This window comes from Mchenga conophoros, linkage group LG17, assembly GCF_057382185.1.
Source record: "Mchenga conophoros isolate Kocher_MC1m ecotype Shallow Benthic linkage group LG17, M_conophoros_male_GT1.1, whole genome shotgun sequence".
In the NCBI taxonomy this organism is placed as follows: Eukaryota; Metazoa; Chordata; class Actinopteri; order Cichliformes; family Cichlidae; genus Mchenga; species Mchenga conophoros.
This window is the reverse complement of record NC_140542.1, coordinates 38,767,142-38,791,865: the sequence shown is the minus strand read 5'-3', so window position 1 is coordinate 38,791,865 and position 24,724 is coordinate 38,767,142. Positions and strand designations below refer to the sequence as shown.

The window sequence follows — 24,724 nt, the reverse complement described above, 5'->3', positions numbered from 1 at the left end:
TTCCTACTGTGTCTGCCGTTCTTCTCCCTTTGTGGCCTTGTTATTTTCACCATGGGTGTGAGCAACAAATTGGGTCACAGTCATGCTTCTGGTGGGTTTTCACGCGTTTGTCATGTTTCATTAGTCTGCCTCACAATAGAAGACTGTATTTACAGAGCACCTGGGTCCTGTTCTGTAAAAATAGCCTGTGTATGAAAGTGTACTAAGAATGGCCTAAAATCCCTGCTAGTGGCACCTGGAGGCCTGCGCTGCTCCTGACATTCAAGCTGACTAACAAGGTATGATTAAATTTACACAATAGTGTCCTGTTCTCAATGTCTCACTTGCCTAAAAAAAAAAAAATCAAAGTCAACATCAGTGACAACTTTCTGATGCCAGGTAGTCAGAATAGGTGATCTGGAAGTCTTGGCAATCAAGGAGCAAAGAAACAGTCATTCTAACTGGAACACAACTGTGAAGATTTCCTACAAAAATTTTATGATAATCAGACAGCAGATGGTTAAAAAAAACAACTACTGCTGCCAATGAGACTGTTTCCAGTGAATGTGCGTAACTCTGTTAACATCCAAAATCTGAATCTATCTAGGATATGATATAATCGTCAGTTGGTGTGACGTCAGTGACTCTGCATTGAGTCCAACAGCTCGTGTGAGGCTCACTTATGTTTGATGAGCCTGAGCAGCTATTCAAGTCCAACAAGAGACATAAAGACAAAGGGGTGAATTAAAAGAGTGCTCCTGTGTACTGGTGTCTGCCCCCAATTAACAGACTTCAACACTTGGTTGTAACTCTATATTTCAAACACATGATGTTGGCATGATTCTTTTCCGTGTTCCCTTTTTCTGATTGCCAAGTGTGGAGTGGCGACACTGCTGAACTTCCAAAGTTAATTCATTTCAGCAGTTTGTCACATGTTTGTGTCACGTGATGTCATCAGCGCTTCATTAAATGGAATGAGATGCAGCTGCTTGCTGTGGATTTACGCACCTTCAAATTCTTGCTGCCTAGAGTTAGAGGCCGATGTGGGGTCAGAGGCAGGTTAAGGGATGTTGCCATAATCAATTTTGACCTTTGACTTGAAGTCACACAAGAGAAACAAAAAATAGAGCCAGAGAGGACATTTCCTTATTTAGTCCAGCAGACTCAAAACTCAATTTACAACATGAAACCAGAGAATAAGAGCAGAGTATTGTAACACTCAGCACTACTACATAAATGTTTCTCTTAAAGCCTTCTAATATGCAATAAAAATATGGAAACCTATCAAGAAATTTAAAAAAAATCCAGACATGTAATTTTCCTTAATTAGTTGACCACAACCGAGTGCCTAAATAAATAAATAATCTGGGACTCTGGCCCGTCCAGACAGAAATAAACCATTAAATATAGAAATAATTCTCAGGTCAGGAAAGTGACGTGGAATTAAAATTGGTCCTCGTATCTGTACTATGTTCCTCCTCATTCTCTTTGATGTCCCCGTGTACGCTGCATCATCACAAAGGTTTGGCTCTAATGTGCTGAGATGGGACACAGTGTGACACAGACTCAGCGCCGCAGCCTACACGCAATCTGACAGGGCTGTCCTCATGCGACATAAGGCCTTCGCATATGAACAGAAACGCACACGTAAATACGCTGCCCGTTTTGTGCCCCAGTTAAAATGTTACACACAAACGAACACCTTTCAGACGTGCGCAAGGGTGCTTTCCAACACACACGGGAGAGATGTGAAGTGATTATTAAAAACAGATGGTACAAATGTCAAACAGAATCAATTTCTGCAGTAGCTGAAGTTTTATTTTAGATGTCAAATAACAGCTGCAGTATTGCAAAGTTTCAGCTGACTGCAAAAGACTGAAGTGTTCTGGTCTCGATGCAGTTTTTATTGCAATAAATGATTTTAAAGGTAGCTGCATTGACCTGCATTGCTATGCAAAATAAATGCAAAGTATTTCAAAACTAGAAAGTCTCGACTCGTTATCTTTATTTAGCCATCTCTCTGGGCCAAGCTGTGAGTGTTGAGCAGCAGGTGTTAGGTGAGGCCTAACTTCAGGCTCCATATGTAAATACCTGTGATCAACATAACTAGATTTTAAAAAGTGCACGCAAACTCTTCTGAGATAATATTTCCATATCAGATTCATCAGCGCTATTCCAAATTAAGGCTGAAAAAAGACAAAAACCTTCTCTTTAAACGAGGACCCGAGTGGTGGTGCACGCTCTCTGAATGCTTGCAAGCTCCATCTCTACTCAATTTGGTTCTTGGTTTATTGCAGCACCTCCTGCAGTGACTCCCTACTGATATTTACTGGAAAGGATGCAGACAGTTAAGCTGTTTTATTGCTACATTATTAAGCCGCTTTGTATAACATGTGAGACTTTGTATGTAGCCGGGAAGAGGAGGCAAATATGCTTGATTAAGCAATATTTCCAGGAATGCTCTATTGGCCTATTATTTTAACTGGAGGGTTTACAGGCTCCAGAACCCTTTGGGAGCATCCCACAGTACATAACACTGTGCCATTAGTAATTGACTTTTTTGTCTATTTACCACAACTTCCGTCTTTAAAAACATAATAAGGGCAGTTTTGCAAAGTGGACGCAGGTGTTGCAGCATGAAGCTGCCTCCTTTTTTGCAAATGACTGCAGAGTTGCTGCTCAAACCACCAAACACAGTGATGGAATTTCATTTTATAGAAAGTTTATCGTTTTTTATTTATGTAGCACAGCGGTCCCCAACCCCCGGGCCAGTACCGGTCCATGAGTCGTTTGGTACCGGGCCGCGAGAGTTGAGGCTCGGGTGTGAAATTTATGGTTTACAGTGTTTTTTATCGTTACGATCCCAAACCCTCGATCGCCTCTGTGAACCAGCCTCGAGCTTGGTACGGCTAAAAGATCATTTGATCTAAGAGATCTAGAGGGCGCATAAGGCTGCAATAGGTCCGACAAATACCCGGGAGCCTGTCCATTCAGGGCTTTGTAAGTCAACAATAACATTTTTAAATCAATTCTGAAGTGAACAGGGAGCCAGCAAAGAGAGCCAAGCACCGGAGAAATATGTTCACGTCTTTTAGTTCGTGTCAGAAGACGAGCTGCAGCCTTTGGACCAACTGCAGTCCTGCAAGGCAGGTCCGACTAACTCCAAGAGTTAGAATAGTCCAACAAGGATCGCCTGTTCAAAGTTTTTAAAAGATACTCTGTAATCTGTTTTTGAAAGGTGATATTGCTGTCAAATATAACCCCCAAATTTTTGGCGTGTGACTTAATAAGAGGCTGAAGACTGTGCAGGTTAAAATGAGACGTGCTGGGATCGTCCAAACATTTGTTCTCATTAAAGTTAAGGAAGTTAGAGGCCATCCAGGGGAAGGGTTCTAGTGGAGAAGAAGAGCTTCTCTTCAGTTGAACATAGATCTGAGTGTCATTGGCGAATAAATAGAAACAAATGTTATATTTTCTGAAAGAAAGACAGAGCTGGAGGCAGCAACTGATCTGCGGCATGTGGCCACACGGAGGCTTCTGAGTGAGGAGAAATTCTTCTTACCTAAAGACTTGAAGCATGACATGGGTAAGAGGCTTGAGTAATTCTCATGTATGACCCTTCATATGCAACATCCCAGTGACAACAAGAGCTCTGAGGCTGTCTGCGTTTGCACCCACTATAACCTTGCTTTAAAGGACAATTATGAGTGAGTTATATCACCTTAGTCTCTTTTATTCCCTCTCCGATCCTCTCATTTCCATCTGTAAGTGCTTATTGTTAAATTTATTTTAAATTTTATACTCTATATCTGTCAGTAGCTCTATATCCCCTCCAACTCCCCTTCCTCCTCTCCAATTTCCCTCTGGAAATCTCTTGCTTCAGACATAACCCAGTAAAAGGAAGGGATTTGATTTGATGGAACCGCTTACGTGCATATGACTGGCACTCTATTTCGAAGGCATGCAGTTCCACGGGGATGGGAGAGTCATCTAACGAAGCTAAAAACAGAGCAACGCATTTCCCACCAGTTGAGGTAAATGACACCACTTAACTTCTCCCCTGTGTGGCACAAAGAAAAAGATGAGGGATGTTTTCAGGCCAGAAAAGGAAATTGTAGGCTTATAGGAAATAATAGGGAATTGGCTGGAGGCTGGGAAAATCCCAAGCGTATCCTAGATGTGGATGAATGAGACAGAATAGAGAAAAGGAAGGAGGAGGAAAGAGCAGGGGGAGCATGTTGGCGTGCTTTAAAGGACATAAAAATATATCCAAAAACCAACAACAAAAAAAGTGTCGATGAATTATTGTTACATTTTTAAATCAGTGCAATAATCAGCTTTCAGCGTATAGATGCTGCCAGTAAGAGAAACTTTTAATATGCATGACCTCAGCTGGAGGAACAGTGAAAAGCTCTGCTTTAAAAGAGTACATATGTAAACATATGGGTTTGATATGTAAAGAAAATCCTCACATGTATTTACATTTTGCACAGACAACAATCACAGTTTCACAACTGGAGAAAACAAACAATCTCTGCTCACCACCTGTCCTGTGCTCCGCTTCCTTTGGACTTCCTCTTCACTGCTCAAAACAAAAATCAAGATGAATGGGTGTTTGGATGTACTGGAGGAAATCCACAGAGGAAGGGGGCTTCCACAGGGCGGTTTATATACACAGCAGGTGCACAAGCAGGTAACTGTAAAGATGAATCCCAAAAGGTTGATTCTGTTCATCTGGACGTAGCGTTTTCAGCGGGAGAAACGTTTCTTCTTTAGTCTCAGCTGACTGCCATCAACCTTATAAACAGTACATTTGCACAATAACTGAACGATGGGCTGTGAGGATGAAAAATGGATGAGTGGAAATCTTCACTGAATTTTCCGTAAAGTCCGGGTCTAGGCTCAAACGATGTCTGGAAACCTGGCTGATTTTTATAATGCTCAGAACTCTTTTAACTTCAGCCTCGTGCACACAAACACACGGACAGCTGAAGGAAGACGGGCGTTTTTAAAGGTTGATGCTTCAATCCTCCACTCTGCAAGACCAAAGTGTCTTTGGGCAAGATTATGAAGTGACAGCAGAGAGCTGATTTGAGTGCTAATGCTCAATATTCACTTTTCCAAACTTTCCCGACTGCGCTTCGGTCTTCACTGGATCCTAAAAGACATCTTCACCTTAAAAAGGGAGGTTTCTGTTTTCATTTGACAGGAAAGCAAAGTATTTGAAAATCTGCAGTTTTAAAAAAAGTGCATTTCATTTCTGGAAACTTCACAAACTTCCTAGATGTTGACCGTTCTCTGCAGCTTTCTTGATGACAGCTAAACATATAACCACCATCTGTGTGAGAGAATGCAGACTGCATGCGAGCATGAGCCTGCAGATAACATTTAAGTTCTCTGGCGATCAAAGTTTTATTTCTGTAAATAAGGAATTAACACCTTGCACAGATTATTTTCTCTGCTTGGTATGGAGTGTCTAAGTTTAGGATTCTGAGAGATTCAAGTGGGAGATCACACATACAGGATACGTTCAGTACCCAGGCTTTTTTAGGGCTGGCTGTGTAACAGGACACAGTTGTGGTGACCACACAGGGTTAAATATCTTCTCTTTTAATGCAAATGATGTGGCCTCTGCGTTTGCGTCATTGTGGTTTTATAGCTGGCTGTAGGGCCAGCTGGGTCAAACACTGCTGCTGCTCTCAGAGAAATATACTGGAGAAAATGACAAGCTTGGGAATTGATTTGAATTTGCATGAAGAATTACTGAGCTCCTTTACATCCACGAGAAGATCGTTTAGTGAAGAAGAAAATATTGATTTGATAACTGACGATTTCCTTTCAACTCGCTGTTGATGCATTTTCTGAATTAAATCATTTCTGTAATTAAGACCCTCCTTTTGTAATGAGAAAATAATAACAATACGTTTATAAAAACACATTCGTACAAGACAAAAAAAGAAAAGTAAAACAAGCAGTTACACTTTACAGTTTCACTGCAGTTACACTGGCTTTCAGGAAAGCAAGTAAATCAGTCTTGTGATGGATACATGCGGCTATTTTTATCCCCAGAGCCAATTAGAGTAAAGATGATGAAGTGGATGAGGGTGCACAGAATCACCACAGACAGCCTGTTTAAAGAACCTCAACAAGTCCTTATTGCAAGGCTCCAGACTGCAACTGATTACTTGCTTTCTGAACCAATGTCATTTAAGAAGCAAGCAATTGTTTATGAGGATGGAAGGCGAACAGGTTGTAGAGAAAAGAAAAAACAATAACCTGGTGTCATTTTTAGGGATGTTAGTCAGAAGTATAGCCACACACATGCAGACAACTATGGGAAAAATCTTCAGTGTTGTCATAGCAACATTTGCGCAGGCGCATTAATATTAGCGGCAAGCACTGGAAACATACTGGCAACAATTGTTAATGTGGGTAGTGGTGAAAAGCATTATCTAATCTTACTCTGCTCCCACCACACCCAACGTTGCCACACCTGCAGCCGAGAATATGATGCTGAGAAGGCAAAGCAGGTGAAACAGGAAGTGCAGCTTTAAAAGAAAGAAAGAAAAAAGTCAGGTTTAAGCACTGTTTCCCAGACTACATACAATGCAACAAAGAGGAAACAAAATGCAGTGTGCACAGTGTGGTGTTGGCGAGGTTTACAACAGCTTCAACACAACTTGCCACACCCAGATACTGTGAGATCCTTTGTGCACACTTGATCAGAATTAGGACTCCAATAGTGGAGCTTTGAAAGCGAACAGGTAACAAATATTAAATGACTTGCACCTCACAGAGCGACCGTATTGTTGCTCCTCTCGCTAGAATCATCCAAGAAGATTTATTCTCTCGATTGTCTTTCTTCATTTATTTATGTACTGGACTGCTTCATGTTTCAGTTTCAACCAGAACACATATTTATTCTTTAATTTCACAAGACAAAGTCGGAGATGGCGCTAAATATCTGATGGATCTGATGACGCCACTGGCGTCATAGCGAAATTTGACTGACAGCTATCTTTCTCTGCATTGACTTTAATGATGAACAGGTGGAAAGTGTCGTGTTTATTGTGACATTTAACGGCGCTCACAACAATTTGAAAGATAAAAAGCATAAGACATAAACAGACTCTGCCTAGCTTGGCACTAACCATCTTAAAGGCTGTGATGTTCACCAACCAAAGTACCCCTGTATTCAACATCTTTTCCTTTGACTCACCAACATGAGAAACAATTTAAAAAATAAGCTCTCATTTCTTCATTCCACTGACTAGAGGAGGGGAATTCCTGAGAATCAGAGTTTCTTTTCCTGAAGAACTATCAATTTCACTGCATCGCACTTCCTTGTTCTTTCGTTTCTTCGCAGCTGCGTCACCGAGCCCTCTGGTACTAAAGTTTATAAACCATTTGTTTCCCTCGCACAGCCAAACCAGAGGTTTGCAGCACATGTTAACAATCCCTTTGGCTTGCGTGAGACGTTGTGATGACAAACGTGTGTTTTTCCCTCACTGCTGTTGTGTAATGTCATTCCTTACAGTAATCGCCTGCACTTCAGAGCATTTATAGTTAATGGCAGGCACACTCAGCTTAGCCGCAAGGCTCGATCTGGGGTCATCGTGCCGGAGAATGCTTCCTGTGACCACAGTGAAATATTTAATGGCTTTTAAAAAGTACGTAAAATTGTACCGAAGCCCTAGATTTGTTCCAGAAAATGTTACAATCAATTTGTACAGCAAAAACCTCAACTTAGAAAATTTAAGTTGGAGAAATATAAGAAAGTAAGGCCTGTCTTTATACATGTATTTATATAGCACATAAGTAGTCTGTCATACATTTAGCAGCTCCGACTCTGTTTATAAGCACAAACGGTGCGTGTAGCAGAGTATACATCAGAATATCGGCCAGAATTTTATTTCACCTGGAAAACTGGAATTATATCTAAAATGCAATATAATACCAAATAAAATATATGTTAATATAAAAAGATTTACAATACAAAATTTAAAAAAAAAAACTATGCGTTAAACAAAGAGAGAAAACTAAATATATAAAAGCAGGTTGTGGTCAATTAAACAGCACACCTAATAATCAACCTCTAACAATGTGACTGTGATATGACACTTTTTCTTCTTACTTGTTATTTTATCTTATATAAAGAGAGGATGGGAAACACAGTACTTACAAGTGAGGTTACAGGACATTTTGACATTAGATGTTCTTGTACCTGTTGTACACTGAACTTGGAAAAATAGGAACAAGCTACAAAAAACCCCCCAAAAAACTATGAAGCTGCATACTCTGATTCCACGTTTAAAAAGCCTGTTTTCACATATCTACTCTTGCACGTGTTCTTCTTAATTTGTGAATGTGTATAATGTGTCTTTTTTGTTATGTAGCTGTGTCAGGGAGACCTTTGTACAACACTTTTTGTAAAAGGTCTCTCTTGAAAAAGAGATCTTTAAATTAAAATGAGGGTCACTTGATAAACTTGCGTGCAACCTATCAGTGGCTACACTGATTCTAAGACTGAGATAGAAAGTGAGAGGCAGTTCATAAGTAATAACGCAGTAATACAAATACCGTAGGTCTACATAACCAGCTGGCAACAAAGTCATGATGATGTTCACAACTTGTCTCCGCTGCCCCCAAGTGGCCGGAAAAAAAATCTGTTAATTCAGGCTCAAAGTCAAACAGAAAGAAATGTGTGTGTTTGTGTTGGCTAACAAGCCTGAACATAGACAAACATGACACAGATCTGTAGTGATGTTTGCCACACAGGGTTTTATGGTTGCCTCCTTGTCAATTTGGATAAAATGGAGAAAGAAAAATAAGAATAAACTGAATTAAATAGGGACTGCGCTACTTCTTTCCTTAATTCTAACTTAATGTAGAGCTACTTCTCCTTTATTATCCCACTTCTCTCTACACACTCTTCCCAGAGCGCTGATCTATTCCAGCTAGTTAAACCAAACGTCCTGGTCTTGGTCATCCCGGCGGAGCGGAACAAACCTGGGTAAAAATTGTGGTTGAAGATAATGTGAGTTCTGAACACTTATGTGCTCAGTCCTTATTGGAAAAAGAATTTGTGGTGGACAGGAAATGAAGATTGGTGTGTATTCTTCAGAAGGGTGAGTCTCAGCTTCGGGGATTCTGAGTAAAACAAAGAAAAGATGAACTCAAACCCAAAAGAACACTTAAAGAAAGAAAAAAAGAGGCTTGAACCACGATTTAACCACATGAATTAGACAATTCAAAACATGGTAGTCTCCCTCTTTCACTTACATGTATTTTTTCACTGCGTTTGAGCTACTTTGCTGTGATTAAACTGTCCTTTTGCATCCTTCACTAAGTGATTATGGTGAGTGCTGCACAAGTGTGCGCACGTGAATGAGCAGAGTGAGGATAAGGCAGGAAGCGTGCGAGAGAAAGCCATCCAGACAGGAGACGCACTGAACTGGGACTTTGACACGGGTTTTTTCTCTTGTATTATATCGCAGGGTCCACCAAGCCATTGTGTCGATCAGGTTGCCACGGCAACTGCACTGGAGTTGAATAAGGAGACACGTTCTCCAGACATTCCTCTGTTGGATAACATCAGCACAGTCAAATGCAGGCAACGCGTCAGACAGCAGATACAAACACTTGGATGCATAACTCCTATTCACAACTGAAGAGCGTCATTCAAACGGACCCTTTCTTCTTCACTATGCAGCCAATCACAGATCCGGACTTCCTGATCAGTTGATTCAGCCTGGTCGGGTCACCTGCTCTGACGGTGGTCTCACATCAGATCACGGCAAAGGAGAACTTTGTCATTCATCTCATATTTGGGAGTTTCGTTTGTTCTAGCAGTTGAAATGATTATATTATCATTAGTATCATCATTACTATTATTTTGCTTCTCTATCAGCTATATTGTAGTATTGAGGTTGTGATGTGATAAGTGCCGATATCTGTCCTTGTGGCAGTGGAGCTAAATCAGTCTGTGAGAGAAGTTCTTCCAGTTTCCCTTATTTGAGAATAGCTGCTTGACTGCCACTCTTCCACTGAGACACTTTCTGATAAGACTTTGGTCCAGCTGAAGGGTCAGATGCATCCCTCGGGTCCTGTGTCAGGGCGTTGCTGGATTTGTTTTCTGTTTCTTAAGGGCATGACTTTCACATACTATTCATCTGCTGTAGATAGTGTTTCTCATTTGTTTTGTTTTTTCTTAGGCCTGCCTGTTTCCTCATTTTTTAAGACACGCTGCACAACTGGGGATAACTATCATGGAGCAAAAATACTATTTTATGCCTGTCAGACCTGCTGGTGACAAACTAAAAATACTATTTAAAATTGGTCCTTTGCCAAGTTGTCTGTTATGTGTAGACAAAGCACTGGCTCATCCCTTGAGTTATAGGGACCTTTGTATGCTTGACTTAATCATAGGTTTGTGTTTGTGTTAAGTGGCTTAAAAATGGTTTGGTAACAAGAACCGGACTGAAAATGAGTGAAAAGGCAGCCAAATAACTTTGAAAGGCCTGGAGAACTACTGGAGTGGCTGAAGACTTTTGTATAGTAGTCTATAATATTTAGCATTTGTTTAACTGAGTAAATCCTAGTAAAGTTAGTAACCTCTTGTTTATTTTTAGTTTTTTTTTCTTTTCTTTAAGAAAGTTGTTTAAGATGACTGACGGTTTATTTGGGAACAACAATTCTAATAATCAGCTGTTTATTTTTTTAGAGGGAAAAAAGGTCTTAGCCTCAAGCTCCTCGTGTTCAAAAATGACTTAATCTTCTTAGTCTAAGTCTTTGAATACTGAGGGTTTTTTTATATAATTTATTTTATGTTTAATAAAAAATAAATAGATAATTAACTGAAGGATGTATTGCAGAACTAGTGTATCAAACTAAGTTTCAGGTCAGGTCTAATTGTGCACACATTTTAAAGCGACTGAATGACTACAATCTAAATGTACATGTTATGTTTGCTACACTGAATAATGCCACATTTAGTCTAGCTGTGACCAAGAACTGCAGATGGAACACACACACACACACACACACACACACACACACACACACACACACACAAAGCCATTGCCTTTAGGCTCAAATGTTCATCTAAAAGATAAGTTAAACCTGTAGCGACAAAGGCACTGTTACCAGAATGCTATATTAATGCTTTGAAAAATAACAGGCTTTTCTGTATACGACTAAAGAAGAGGCTCAACGATCAGGTGTGGTTTGCATGCTCGGGCCAAACTAGACTCGGTGTTGTTAAATAATAAAAAAATGTGACTTTCTTGTTATGCAACACCATCAGACTGCGTGACAAAATATTGTGATTTGTTGGAGGAAATTACTTTCCTGGACGGGTTTGATTAAATATTAACCAATAGTTTGGGTGTGTGGGGAGGCTGCTGCAGCAGCTGATGGACAGATATGGATTAGACGACCGAGTGAAACAGGACCTCGAGGTGTTTCACGCGTGGTATCTGAATACAAATTCTGAGAAATGATGGGTGTGAAAAATGAAAATAAACAGAAAAACGTGTTACTCGCATATGTAATATCTGAATACACTTTATTTATCTCATGAGTGTACATTGCTGAAGTCCGTAAGCGGACACCAAGACCAGTCATCTCTTTTAGAAGATTGGCAGACTACATCCGAGGCTGCTTAGCACAATCCTCTTTTCAGCGTTTGAGAGGTTAAATATCGATTACACAGCATTTTTTAAATATGGAACCCATAACTCCCATAGAGTAGGTCATTTGACACTTACTGCTGTTTTGAAGACAGTAATAACAACATGTAAAATGTATTAACTACAAAAAAAAAAAAAAAATTCGCTTCTTCTTGTACGTTAGCCAGACTTCTAACCGGAAGTGACAACCATTTGGGGGTACAAATATATGAAAATATTTCTACCTGCTAATATTTTATAAATGTTTACAGTTCAGTATGTATGTATGACTTCACCCACGTAATTGCGTCTCGATTAGCTATAATAATAAATAATACAAATTCCAAATTGCATAAAGCACCTAACAGGTGGAAACAAGCACACCTGTTGAATGGAAGAGTCTGGTAGCGGTAGGTAGAAAAAGAAAGAAGAAAAGAAGAAAAAAAAGAAGAAAGAAAAGAAGAGAGAAGGGAAAGAAAAAGAAAAAAAAGAATAAAAAGAAAGAGAGAAGAAAAGAAGAAAAAGAGAAGAGAAAAAAGAAAAAGAAGAAAAGAAGAAAAAGAGAAGAAAAGAAGAAAAAGAGAAGAGAAAAAAGAAAAAGAAGAAAAGAGAAAAGAAAGAGAGAAAAAACAGAAAAGAAAGGAAAAAGAAAGAAAAAAGAAAAGAAAAGTAGCGGTAGGTCATTTAGCGACTTTGCTTGTTATCGCCTGTCACGTGCATTACGAACGTTACTCCAATTTTATTATATTTTATTCCACTTATTTATTTGTTCATTATTTTTATTTATTTATTTATTTTAAACTATATTTATTTATTCCATTGGTTCCAGTAACAAGCAAGGTAATATGTCACTTCCGGCAGCCATGTCTTGCCTGACGGTAATTAACAACGTTTGAGTGTTTGAGTGGCTAACCCGCCTTAGTTTTCCCTGTTGAACAGGAGAAAGAGTTTGTTTGGTTTTACCCCATCAGAAAAGCTTTAAGAAGAACAATCTCCAAAACTTTCCAAACTGCCGTAAGTATTGTAATTTTAAGGGGAAAAAAGGGTAAAAGTTAACAAGCGAGTCAAAAGTAAAGCTTACTGGGATGCTTCTAACTGTCAGCTACAGGTGAAGCAATAGTACTAAACGCAAACTCATTAATTTAATGTGTGTGTCGCGCTTTTCAAGTGGTGTGCAGGGCTTTACCTACTGTTGCTCGCTAAAACGATATAGTAAAGCTAAATGAATCATGACATATACTAAGCTAGCTTAGTCCAAAAACATGTAGCACTACTTTAAAGGTGGGCTGGTGCTCGGCACTTATACAGAGCCATTTCCACCGTTATGTATAACTCAGTAGCCATGCCTTTGACGTAGCACAGGTCCGTACTCAAATTGACTTTAGATTGTTAAGAACATTAAAACATGGCAATGTTACTTGACTTGGGAAAGTAGGAGACTCCAGCAACAGGCCAGAAGTAACATAACTGAACTGGTTTTACATAGAATACCATAGGGTTTAAAATAAAGTAACTATGACTCAGGTACTATTTACCAACACTTATTAATATTATTGATCCACTTGTATTCATTGAGGTCCTGTAAAGAACATCTTGCGTACTAGAAATGTAACTGAAACCTTTTTTGTTTTTTTAGTAACAGGAACCACATCAGGGAATTGGAAAAAACTCCCAAATCTCAGGGACAGAAACTAATCTCGTGAGTTATAGCTGTGCAAGTTCACATGAATGATGCGTGCACATTAAATCAGCATTGCGGTGCATTTTACCATTCTTTTTTTTTACCTATAAAGTGTCATACCAGAGTATGTTTTTGCCCAAGGCCTTTACATTTTAAAACTCAGCTGATTAACTGTGGTCCTTAAAGATTCTTGTTTTATTTGAGTATGAATGTTTGCCGTTGACCTCTTTGACCCATCTTAGTTGTGAAACCAGAAAGATAGAAGTGTATTTGTCGGTGATTAAAACACTTGGGACCTTCTTTCCAGCAGTAAATTTCAAATACACAGTCTTTTGTCCCTGATATTCACCAATGCTTTTATGAAAAGAGTGCCTTTGGGTATGCAAGCCTCTGTAGTCTGGACTGGCTCAGTTGCAGACATTAGTCACCAAGGGTCTTGAGTTCAGCGCTCCCCTGTCAGCGTTTTGGAGCAGCACAATGGAGACAGTAGCAGCTAGTTCACGTTCATTACACAATGTTCCAATCCAGCTCATGCTGTGGGAGAGCCGGAGAAGGGAAATGGTGACTTTTGATTAAATGGTTGAGTAATTGTGTTTTGCCATTAGCGTACTGCAGTCGATTCATTCATGTCGATGTTGACTGAGCTCAATGCATCGTGAGGTTTGGCTCAGCATTTGTTAGGGAAATTTACAGGAAAATCTGATGGAGTATGTTTTGTAAGAACTGCGGTGTTTATGCCTACGGAGGGGGGCGGGTAGTTGAATCAAAATACAAAAGGCCAGCCTGTACGTCATGTGATGGAATCCGTGTCCGTTCAACGTGCATTTTTTCAGTTTGTCATTTAAAACTGGTGTTGCTGCATGTGATGATTCTCACACAGCTACCTGAGGCGGAGGGCTGGCTCATATTCTGTCACTTCCGTCCTGTATCAGCGGTGGCACCAGCGTAAACACGTGTGAGAAAGTAGCAGTTAAGTCAGATCCTCTGAGAGAAAGTGTTGAAGCATATTTATTCAAATTAAGACTTGGCCTTGAAACAAAAACGTGTAGACCTCACAGGAGGGGACACGAGGCACTTCAAAAATCCTGAATAGAAACCTGTTACAGAATTTTGTTATAGCAAAGAAAAAAGTTGTCCCTTCCCCCAAATGAGCCAGTGAAACAGTTGAACTGGCAACTGTGTTGTTACTTTGACACATGTGAAAATAGGTCATGACTGCTTCAGATGTGTAGTGGCATGCATCTCTGTAGTGTCTCGGTGATGGTAATGAAGTCGGTATGTTGTGTAGCCCGACACATTTGTCATAACTAGGATGTAATTTAGATCAGGATGGGTAACAAACATGAACTCTTTGAAACGGCTTGTATGCTGCTTCTTTACATGCAGTTTTTATTTCTTATTCACCGTTGACATTAAACTTATGTTTGTGTGTATAGTCATCAAAAGAACTGCCCAGAGGCACGACCATGGTGGCTGCCAAGCGGCGAGACCTGATAGTGAAGGGGCTTTGTTGTAGGTACAGCTCCAAGTTTGGGGGTATCATGTTGAGACAGCCAGAGCCCTGCTGCACATGTGAGTGTTGGAAGTCGAGTGAGTTCACGTAGAGGTTATTGATATGTGGGAAACACTGTGGGGGAGAGAAGGGGTTGCCAAGTTTGAGGATAATGAATGAGGTTTTGGGTTTTGGGTGTTCTTTGCCTGGGAAATTCAGACTGGGAAACTTTCTGATCCCCGTTTCCTGTGTTGTTCTGTGGAAACCCTTAAATGCACAAATATTATTAGACAGTGGAATCTGGGCTCTGACCACGAAGGCAATACTGTGTCCATGTTTCACAATATAGGGGATGGACACACGCAGCATTACAAACTGATAATCTTTATTTGTTCTGTCAGAAACTAGTTTTCCAGGGGCTTCTTGTCATGTGCAAAATTCAGTAAATGTATTCATTTTATTTTCCCTCTCAAAAATTAATTAAAGGAATCATTAAAAAAGGCGTGTGCAGATAAATTGGTAGCACCTGCATAAGACGACGACCTTTGAGTGACGTTGAACTAGTAACTAAATCTGTTTTTGTGTATTATTCCCTCTGAAACATTGCTGAGGATACATTAAAATATATCCTGAGCTTGACGCTTGCATGATTAAATGCAGAGAGTGGTGGTGGTGTTACTGCTGGAGGAGGAGTGAGTCATTCATGCTGTCTTAGCCATAGGGGGAAGCCTTATGTTGTACTGTAGAGTCTTCTTTCACTCAGTTTGGCTGTTGGTATGTTTTCTGCATGGCTTGCCCACCATCCCTTCAGTTGCATTATTATTTATCTGTACATTTGTTTCTGGCTGGAGTTATTTAGGGGGTTTTCCGAATGGGATGAGGGAGCCAGTCAGTCAGTGTTTATGAGCAGTGATCCCTCATCCTGCTCGATTGTTTTTCTTTAGCCTGATGAGTGGAAATGTTCTGTGTTGCAGAGTTTTGGACTCTCCTGTCCAGCTGAAACTTGTTAGAAAAAAAACTGAAGGAAAAGGGGAGACTGTCTTGGGATTGCATATCACGGGCGATCGTGGCTCAAGAGTTGGCAGTTCGTCTTGTAATCGGAAGGTTGCCGGGTCGAGCCCCGGCTCGGACAGTCTCGGTCGTTGTGTCCTTGGGCAAGACGCTTCACCTACCGCCTACTGGTGTTGGCCAGAGGGGCCGATGGCGCGATATGGCAGCCTCGCCTCTGTCAGTCTGCCCCAGGGCAGCTGTGGCTACAACTGTAGCTGCCTCCACCAGTGTGTGAATGTGAGAGTGAATGAATAGTGGAATTGTAAAGCGCTTTGAGGGCCCCGAAAAGCGCTATATAAATGCAATCCATTATTACATTATTATCTATTTTGGGACCTAAGCTGATACCTGAGTTTATTTATCGTCATCGATATATACACATGGTTTAAGTACAGACTTATTTTTCCTGTGTGAAATTGAAGGTGTTATATATATAGTGGTAGTTGTTCTGTGAGCACCACTGATGCTGCTCAGTTAACCATTAGATGATCCTTAAAATCCTGACTCTTTTTACCGAAGGACAAAAAATGCCACCTTGCCAACAAATGCGGTAAAAATATTATATAGCAACTTTTTTTTAAACTTTAAAATACTCAATGTTTTAAAACTACTTCAGCCTGAAAAATAATTTCAAATATTAAGTATAATTTTTGCGATTTCACCCTTTAAAGCCCAGTATGTTTACATAATTCCACTGTTTTCTATTGAAAAAGCAAAAACAATTTCCATAAAATACATTTCGAGGAATATTTGATTGTTTTTATTGGGCCTTAGATGAGTCAATGATTGGCAGCAACATGTGTTTTTATTTTTTTTGTAATGTCAGATTAAAAGAAAACAAAACCTGACACTCGTGATCCCAAGGACAAAAAATGGCAGCTTCGCAAAAACTGCTGTAAAAATACTATGATGTAATATTTTTTCCCATTTTAAATGACTGTCTTTTAAAACTACTTCAGAGTAAATGCAACTATTAAATATCTTTAATCATATTTTAACCATATAAAGGCCTGTATGTTTATGTAGCTCTACGTGGAGCAAATGGACAGACTGCTGTCTTTGCAATCAAGGTTCCCATATGGTGCTGCCAGCTCGTCTCTTTCTGTCTGTGCAAAAGTCACACTGCCCTTAAGTTTGATGATGAGGCTTGAAGGTGGTATTTTGGTCCCCGCAGAGATATGAATACACGCTCAAACACACACACCATTATCTAACATCAATAATGGCACACTTATTATTTCCCTTGCAGAAAACAGAAAAAGTGTGACATTTTGCTGCTTGCTTTGAATGGTAAAAAGTAGCGCCACCTGGTGGACAGTAATCCAAAATAAAATTTTAACATAAAGGAATGCATTAGTTGATGTCAACATAAATGTGGTCATTTTTTGGCCTGAAATGTGGCGGTTTTGCGTAGCTTAGCCATTTTTAGATATTCTAAGGAGCTGAGACAAATAATTTTTTTTTTAAAATCTTCTAGTAAATATGAGCTATTCATTCAGCACAGCCAAAATAGGATGAAAATTAAAAAAGGAATGGCACAAAATGTCCCCAGGATCCTCTGAGAGTTTAAAGGTAGAGAATTTACTGGAAGTGAGGAGTTTGGGTGAGCTGTGTGTGCGTGGGTGAGCTGTGGCTTTCTGTGAGGAAGAAGAGTGTGCTTTATTTTTTGACACACAGGAGCTTCTGTGAAACAAGTCGGAGATAAGTAACACAGAGCTATGTATGCGCCTTTGTATGCCAGTGTAACGGCAGACGCAAGTATGTGATGTGTATTTATATATAGATAAGTAGACTCGCCTCCCTTGTGGTGTGTCACTTTCAGTCGTGGAAAGGAGTCGAGATATTGGAGCAACTTTTGCTGCGCTTGAACACAGGATGACACATTGCAGGCTGGCACAGCGCTGCTGTCAAATGTCACAGAAGGAATCTTGTAAAAATGCTTTGACAGCAAGCATCTGCATCCATCGTCTTCAAAGGCAACGTGATAGCAAACGTTAAGATCACCAAGAGTGTCCCGGGTCTTTGCCCTGTCGAGCAGGCACAACCGTACGAGACTGCGCTCGGCGTTCGTGGTTCAACATTTTCAGCTTGCTGTTGTGGCGAATTCTGTAGCCATGGCAACCAAAGGGAGGCAAAGACTACAGGGGCTGATATTATTATGTCTGAGTTTCTTTTTGCCTCCTCAGGAGCACAGAATAGACGGATCAATAAAAAGAAAGTGTCTGTCAGCAACATCAGGACGTTCAGAACCAACCAGCAGCATCAGGACACGAAGCTGAGGCAGCAGCTCTGGTGCAGCATGTATACCACGAGCTGCTGCAATCCACTGTCAGCGTACATTTATTAAAACCTATAGTGGGAATTGGTATAACAGCCAGTTCAGCGTGAACTGGGAATAGCCAAGCTCAATAACTGCTGTCCCATAGTTGTATTTGGTACAGATAAAGTAAACAGTAAATTATTTATCCTCAGCAGAGTAGAAGGAGCTAGGAAATGCTAGTGTTGGCTAGAGTACTAGCTTTCTTGCCATCAGACTGGGGGTGGGTTTTGATTCTAGCTTGAATAACGTGATATCGATTCATTAAAATCCTGAATCGATTTTTTTTTTAAAAATTGGGTAAAGATCGTGGCTCAAGAGTCGGGAGTTCGCCTTGTAATCGGAAGGTTGCCGGTTTGAGCCCCGGCTCGGACAGGCTTGGTCGTTGTGTCCTTGGGCAAGACACTTCACCTACTGCCTACTGGTGGTGGTCAGAGGGCCCGGTGGCGCCCCTGTCCGGCAGCCTCGCCTCTGTCAGTGCGCCCCAGGGCGGCTGTGGCTACAATGTAGCTGCCATCACCAGTGTGTGAATGGGTGGATGACTGGATGTGTAAAGCGCTTTGGGGTCCATAGGGACTAGTAAAGCGCTATACAAATACAGGCCATTTACCATTTAATATAAATTTATTTTGCCCGAATCGCCAGAATCTCAGGTTAAAGCTCACAAAATTTCAACAACCACCAAACAGCTAAAACAGTAAATGAGAGCAGGAACACGGATTCTGCACAAAGACGTAAACACAAAGCGCGGACCCGCCGACGCATCAGAATCAGTGAGATGTCGCCTTCCTCACCCGACGCCACGGACACGGTCGGGGCTGAAAGCCGACAGCTCGCTGATTTTGAGGCGTCGGTGGGCGCTTTGTGTTTACGCCCTTTTTGTGCTGATTCTGAAGCTGCAGGTTTGATCTCTCCAAACAATATTGACTGAACCAGCAGCAAAAGAAGATCCAAACTACGCTTCACATAAACCTCGTCATGAATTCCCTCTGACCTTTGCTGTTTCGCTTCTACCATGATAACACATGATCACGCTTCATGCACAGCTCTCTCTCTCTCTCTCTCTACTTCAAGAACAGTTTACTGTCTAAAAATCGTTTACTGTCGAAATCGAATCGATTCTAGAAATCAGTGACGATACCCAGCCCTACATCAGACTTTTTGACATGTGGAGTTGTTTGGCATGTGTTATCTTTGGTTTTTGACCAGTTGTCATGTGTTTGGAAGCTTTTATAGCAGGTACAGCAGTTATCACCAACTCTCCTTTGTTGCTCTTCTCTGTATTTATTTCCGGCCCTCCTCTCGGTCCATGACAGTAGATGAAATGGTTATTAATGATTGCAACATACAGTAAGCTCTCTCTCTGTGCACATACATTTTGTAAATATTGTCTTAAGTTTCCCGAGTGAGTCTTGGATTAGTGAGGTACCCTAGTATTGTTCATCTAATGAAACTACTGTAAAATGTTGCTAAGAATGACTAAATGGGATTACCCAGCCACCCACAGGCAGACTCCACCTTACAAGTATTTAGTTGATGACTCATACGGTGATATCGATCACCTTTTTTTCCAGGGACTAGAGAACTGAAGTGACTGTGGAGAACCTGGTTTGTGCTTTGTTGAGCAGGAATGTTACTTTGATTACTGGGTTTGTGACTTTGTGACTTTGTCGTTGTCCTAAGTCAGGAAGTAAGTTAATTCTTCTCCCTCTGAAGCGTTGTAAGATCCAGAAGTTCTTTTTTTAACTACCATTTTAAGATGCTTCATAAATTATAGCTCCAGTTAAATGCGTCATTGGGAGGCCCATCCTGGCTCCTATCAGCACATCACAGATTCTACACACACACACAGAAAAACACACAAAACCTATATTCGACGCATCCTTGTGGGTGTCACACCAAAATAGAGCGAGCCAGTAAGCAAGCGTAGGCAAATTCTGTCTTTTTCCCCAACTGTAAGTATGTATTAAACTGTGGATTTCATTCGTGTGAGTTTTTAGCTCAAAGTCTCCTTTATGAAGGATGCGGATCTCTTACGTAGAGCCAAAGCCTCCAAATAAATGTAATGCAAGTTAAAGATGTAGTCTGTTTAAATTATCCAAAGAGTCGGACAGTATAGAAGTCGCATCTGTGCTATTTCTGCCGTTGTGTGAAATAGTCCTTTGAAACTCCCTTCAGTGAGTTCATCTGGCTCCATTCTGTCATCTCAGCCTGGCTGTCCAAGCAAAGTACGGTACTCTTGGGAGTGGCCTAATTTAAACCGCTCCACTGTTTATAGATATAAGCTGATCGTACAGCAAGTTTGCTCTGTGTTTATTTAGGTCTGGGGCCTCTGTGAAGATGATCATTGGTGTGAATAAGAAGGACACACCAGTGTTGACATCCTGGAGACCATTAGGTAGACGGCAGAGCTGACCAGTTCAGGATCAGAGACATGAGCTCATCTCTTCCATCCCCTGTTCTCAGGCTGAAGAGAGAACTGGGTTTTAATGGGGGCCTCTAGCAGGGGGTTGACTCGGGAAGGGGTTTCGGGTTAGCAGGAATGCAGCGAGAAGACAACTGCGTAGATTTTCAGGCTAAACTATGAAGTGAATTTGAGTTTTGGCTTGCACATAAAGTATGCACACATGCCAGTCTAACAATCGAACAGATATTTATTCCACTGACCCGACACCAAAAATGATGTAGCATACAGAAGAGAAATACTGGAATACATGTGTTTTATTCTAACTTGGCTTTAGATAATAGCCCCAGTGGCATCAGACTAAACAAGACAGATTCACCCATGAGCTGTTAGTCAGCCTCCCCAGTGTAATCAAGTAATCAGGAAGTGTCTGCTAATCACACAATCTTTCATCATCTAATGTGTATGTGTGACTGCAACCCTGGGCAGGGACGCAAGTGGGGTAATGACAAAACACAGCGTGTCTGGCTGGTGGTACTAACAGACTGAGAGCATTGTGAGTGGCTGAATGGCACGTAGGCACACAACATGGCACACTGTCCTCGCCACACCTTATCGCCCTTCCCGCCTCTCACTGAGTGGAATGTTGTTTTGATTCGGCTGCACTCACTGCTGGCTGTTTGTTTACATTTGATGAGTGCAGGCTAATCACCGTCCCTCATCAGAGCACTTTGGAGTGGAGGGTGGAGGTTTGCAGGGATGTTTCTTCAGCAGTGTGCGGGGAAATGGCACGAGGCCTTGGGCCGTGAAACGTGACTGTTGCAGCATGAGCAAAGGGAATTCCCACTATAGATGTTTTTAACCGAGAGCCATCATATCTGTGATACTCCCGCTCTGTGTTGACATGCCTCAGGTGCAGCAAATGCTGTTCCAGGTAGGTAAAAGGTGACGAGGGACTAGAGCAGGGCGATATGGCCAAAAATATTTATCACGATATATATTTGAAAATTTGCGATAACGATATAACTGACGATATAATTGATGCGAGACAAAATACAACTCCACAACATTACTAGCGCAAAAAGACAACCTTCCATTTATTTTCACTTAAATAAGAAGCTGGTTTTTATGTACATTAAAGCTTTATAAAAATGTAACAGTGCAAATGCAAATTCCTTGCTGAAAGTTTTCCAGTAGAAATGGGCTGACATATCCTGAACATAACCATATATAATATCCACTGAAGTTAAAAAGAGGTGCTTTGCAAAATTAAACTGCAGTGTGCAGTACGTATTTTTCGGACCATAAGGTGCACGGGATTATAAGGCACATTAAGCGAAACAAAGCAGTCAGATAAATCAAACTTTATTAAACTCATTCTTCTTGCTTCCTCCACTTCTGTACCATTGGTTCATTAATGTTGAATTCTCTGGCAGCTGCTCTATTCCCATGTTGTTGCAGTATATTAATGACTAACCTGGTATTGTAGATGGATTATCTCAGTTGTTCTCCTGACTGAAGTTTGGTCCGTTTACAGCATCCTGCCATGCGATTGCATTTGTCTCTAACCATGAAGAACCTTCACGTTAACTTTTATAAGTGGAAAAGTGTTAGTGTTTGTCCTCCAGCTTCACTGTTTATGTTATGCTAACATAGCTGTGTCGCTAGCGATTACGTAGCACATCATTATATACCTGCTAGCCCAACTTCAGTAACCCTACAAACGTCACTGCTGTTTAGTTTCCTGTCTTCATTTATGTTGGAAGTGATAGCAGAGCTGTACGTTTGAATTTTTTCAGAAATCTCTCAGTCAGAACATGCTATATCATGTTTAGGTAACTAGCGAAACTAGCGAGCTAACTTCCGCTAGCTTCCTGCTAACTTCTAACTCCGTTAAATGTAATACATTTTGTTTTAATGGATGCCTGGAAGTTAAACTTCATAGTTACCCCTGGTAAAGCAGCAATGCTGATCGTTTTATTAAAGATGAAAGAATTTAGACAGTTTTTAACGCTCAGTGATGCTGCAGTGTTCGTTTGACCTGAAGTTTACGGAGTTTAGGACCCAGATTACTCCCAGATTTAAGAGCATCTTAGTCTGACAAATACGACAATAACAACGGCCGCTTGCATGTTCTGCAAAAAAATGTGCTTTGTCGTGTATCTGACGGACAAACACCAAACCAGTTCCACATCACTGAAGTTGCACCATTTTTACAAACCAATTCTGGTTCATCTGTTTCACTCAACAATCGGCCATGTGCGTATGAAAACAAAGGCACTGCGCACGCGCGTTTTACTCATATTCTATCGCGATATTTCATTTTCCTATCGTTGCCTAACATTATACCGGTATTACCGTGAACGGTATAATATGGCCCAGCCCTACGAGGGACTCATGTAGAATGGTGCCGATGAAATCCATAGGCAATATTGTGTTAGGCAGAAAATGAGAGAGTCTCCATGAACAGCTGTTATTTTTACAAGAGTCTGGTGCGATGTTTGGAATTCAGCCTACACTTAAAAAAATATATATAAGATGATTTAAAAAAAATGTTTCCCCAGTATGGCCACGTGCATGCTTTTTCATGGAAATAGTGTATACTACTGGATTATACTAATGTCCCACATTCCAGTGGAGTAGTGATGCATTTTAGATTTTTGAAAATAATATGTAAAGTATCATAAATGCAGTCAATATTACTGCCTGTCTAATCAACAGAATGGTCTGCAACCAGCTGCTGCTGATGCAGAGAAAAGAACAATGTGTGCAGGATTGATATTTTTGTTTACTGGGGACACTGACGATAGAACTAGAACGTATTTGATGTATGATAAGCAGTTCAGCCTCACCGTCCCAGCGGTTTCTTGCTTGACTAAAAGAACAGCAGTTTTCTACTAAATGTAGCCTCTATGCTCTATCCGTATAGTAACAGCGATGACCTATTTGCATTTTTCTTGTGGCTTTTTGCTGGTGGCGTGGACAGTTTTGGACCTGCAGGCAGATGCAGAGACATTTTTGAAAAATACCCAGATTTAGAGCAATACTGCACCCAGCAGGCGAAAGGCATGAGCAAAGGTGGCGAGAAAGTAGGTCAGAGGGAGGGAAGCGATGGGTGTTTGTTAGTGGGTAGGGGTAGATGCACATACAGAGCAGAAACGGTGCAGAGGGTGGTGGGAAGGATAGATGGGGTGAAGAGGGTTGAGGAAGAATTATTTTCTCTATCTTCTGCAGCTTGCTGCCATCTGGAACGTAAACCAAATGTGCCAGAAAGAGCTTTCTTGCTCATAGTCTATATTTGAGTAGTTAGCACTGTTTATCCAAACTCTTAACAGACTGCTCTGCTCTAAGAAGAGACATTTACAAGGCTCAGGACTTTACAGCACTGTGTCAGTGCTGTCACCTCCGTTTTAATCATAACGTTTAAAATGAAATAGATGTTCGTGTGATCAGCTGTTGTTACTGGAACTATTACTGTAGGTGTGAGCCTACATGTGATCATGTCTGCATCCCTTTTGTCGATCTATTGTTTTATAATTGTGTCTTACTTTGTTACCTTGTTACTGCTCATATTTTATGACTAATCACACACCACGCAGGTGCAAGTCTATGTGGAACAGAGGGGTCGAGAGGTATTTTATGGAGAATAAAGTACTGTGTTTAAGTGACCAGTAGGTGGCACCACTAGCATGTGCACTTTTGGAGTTTGAAGCAAGTTCAACCTGTCAGTTCACCTGAGATTGCCACATGCCAATTAGGATCCACTTAAACTGGAAGAGAGAAAAAATGTAGCTAATCAAGCTTGGGGGCCATGTTTTAGAATGATGGACAAATTTACTCTGCACATCTTTTATATCTATATATGTTTGTACTTTATAGTTTAACTTGAAACTGTAGTTTATTAGTTTTGGTTAGTCTGTGAATCTGTCAAAGCGTTCAGTATCTCAAATCTAAACAGGCTAATTTAGACATTTTTGAAATGCTGAATCTTTCCCCTGTTGGAAATCACAATAATAAATTGCAGATGAAACAGTTGCATGATTAAGATGCATATGCTGTCTTCTGCACTGCAGAACTTAGGCAGAATTCGATGAAACCATTCCCATAGGACACGTTGACCTTCAGTGCTTGA

The 24,724-nt window shown here is 40.7% G+C and overlaps 1 protein-coding gene across 1 annotated transcript in view; it reads left to right on the top strand.

Moving 5' to 3' along the window:
• The first annotated feature begins 12,444 nt into the window (after positions 1-12,444).
• Positions 12,445-24,724, top strand: part of sgip1a (SH3GL interacting endocytic adaptor 1a) — an 80,497-nt gene continuing 68,217 nt past the window's right edge. The window contains exon 1 of the mRNA XM_085252976.1: positions 12,445-12,662. The gene's annotated coding sequence lies outside the window, so the exon portion shown is untranslated. The remainder of the gene's footprint in view (positions 12,663-24,724) is intronic.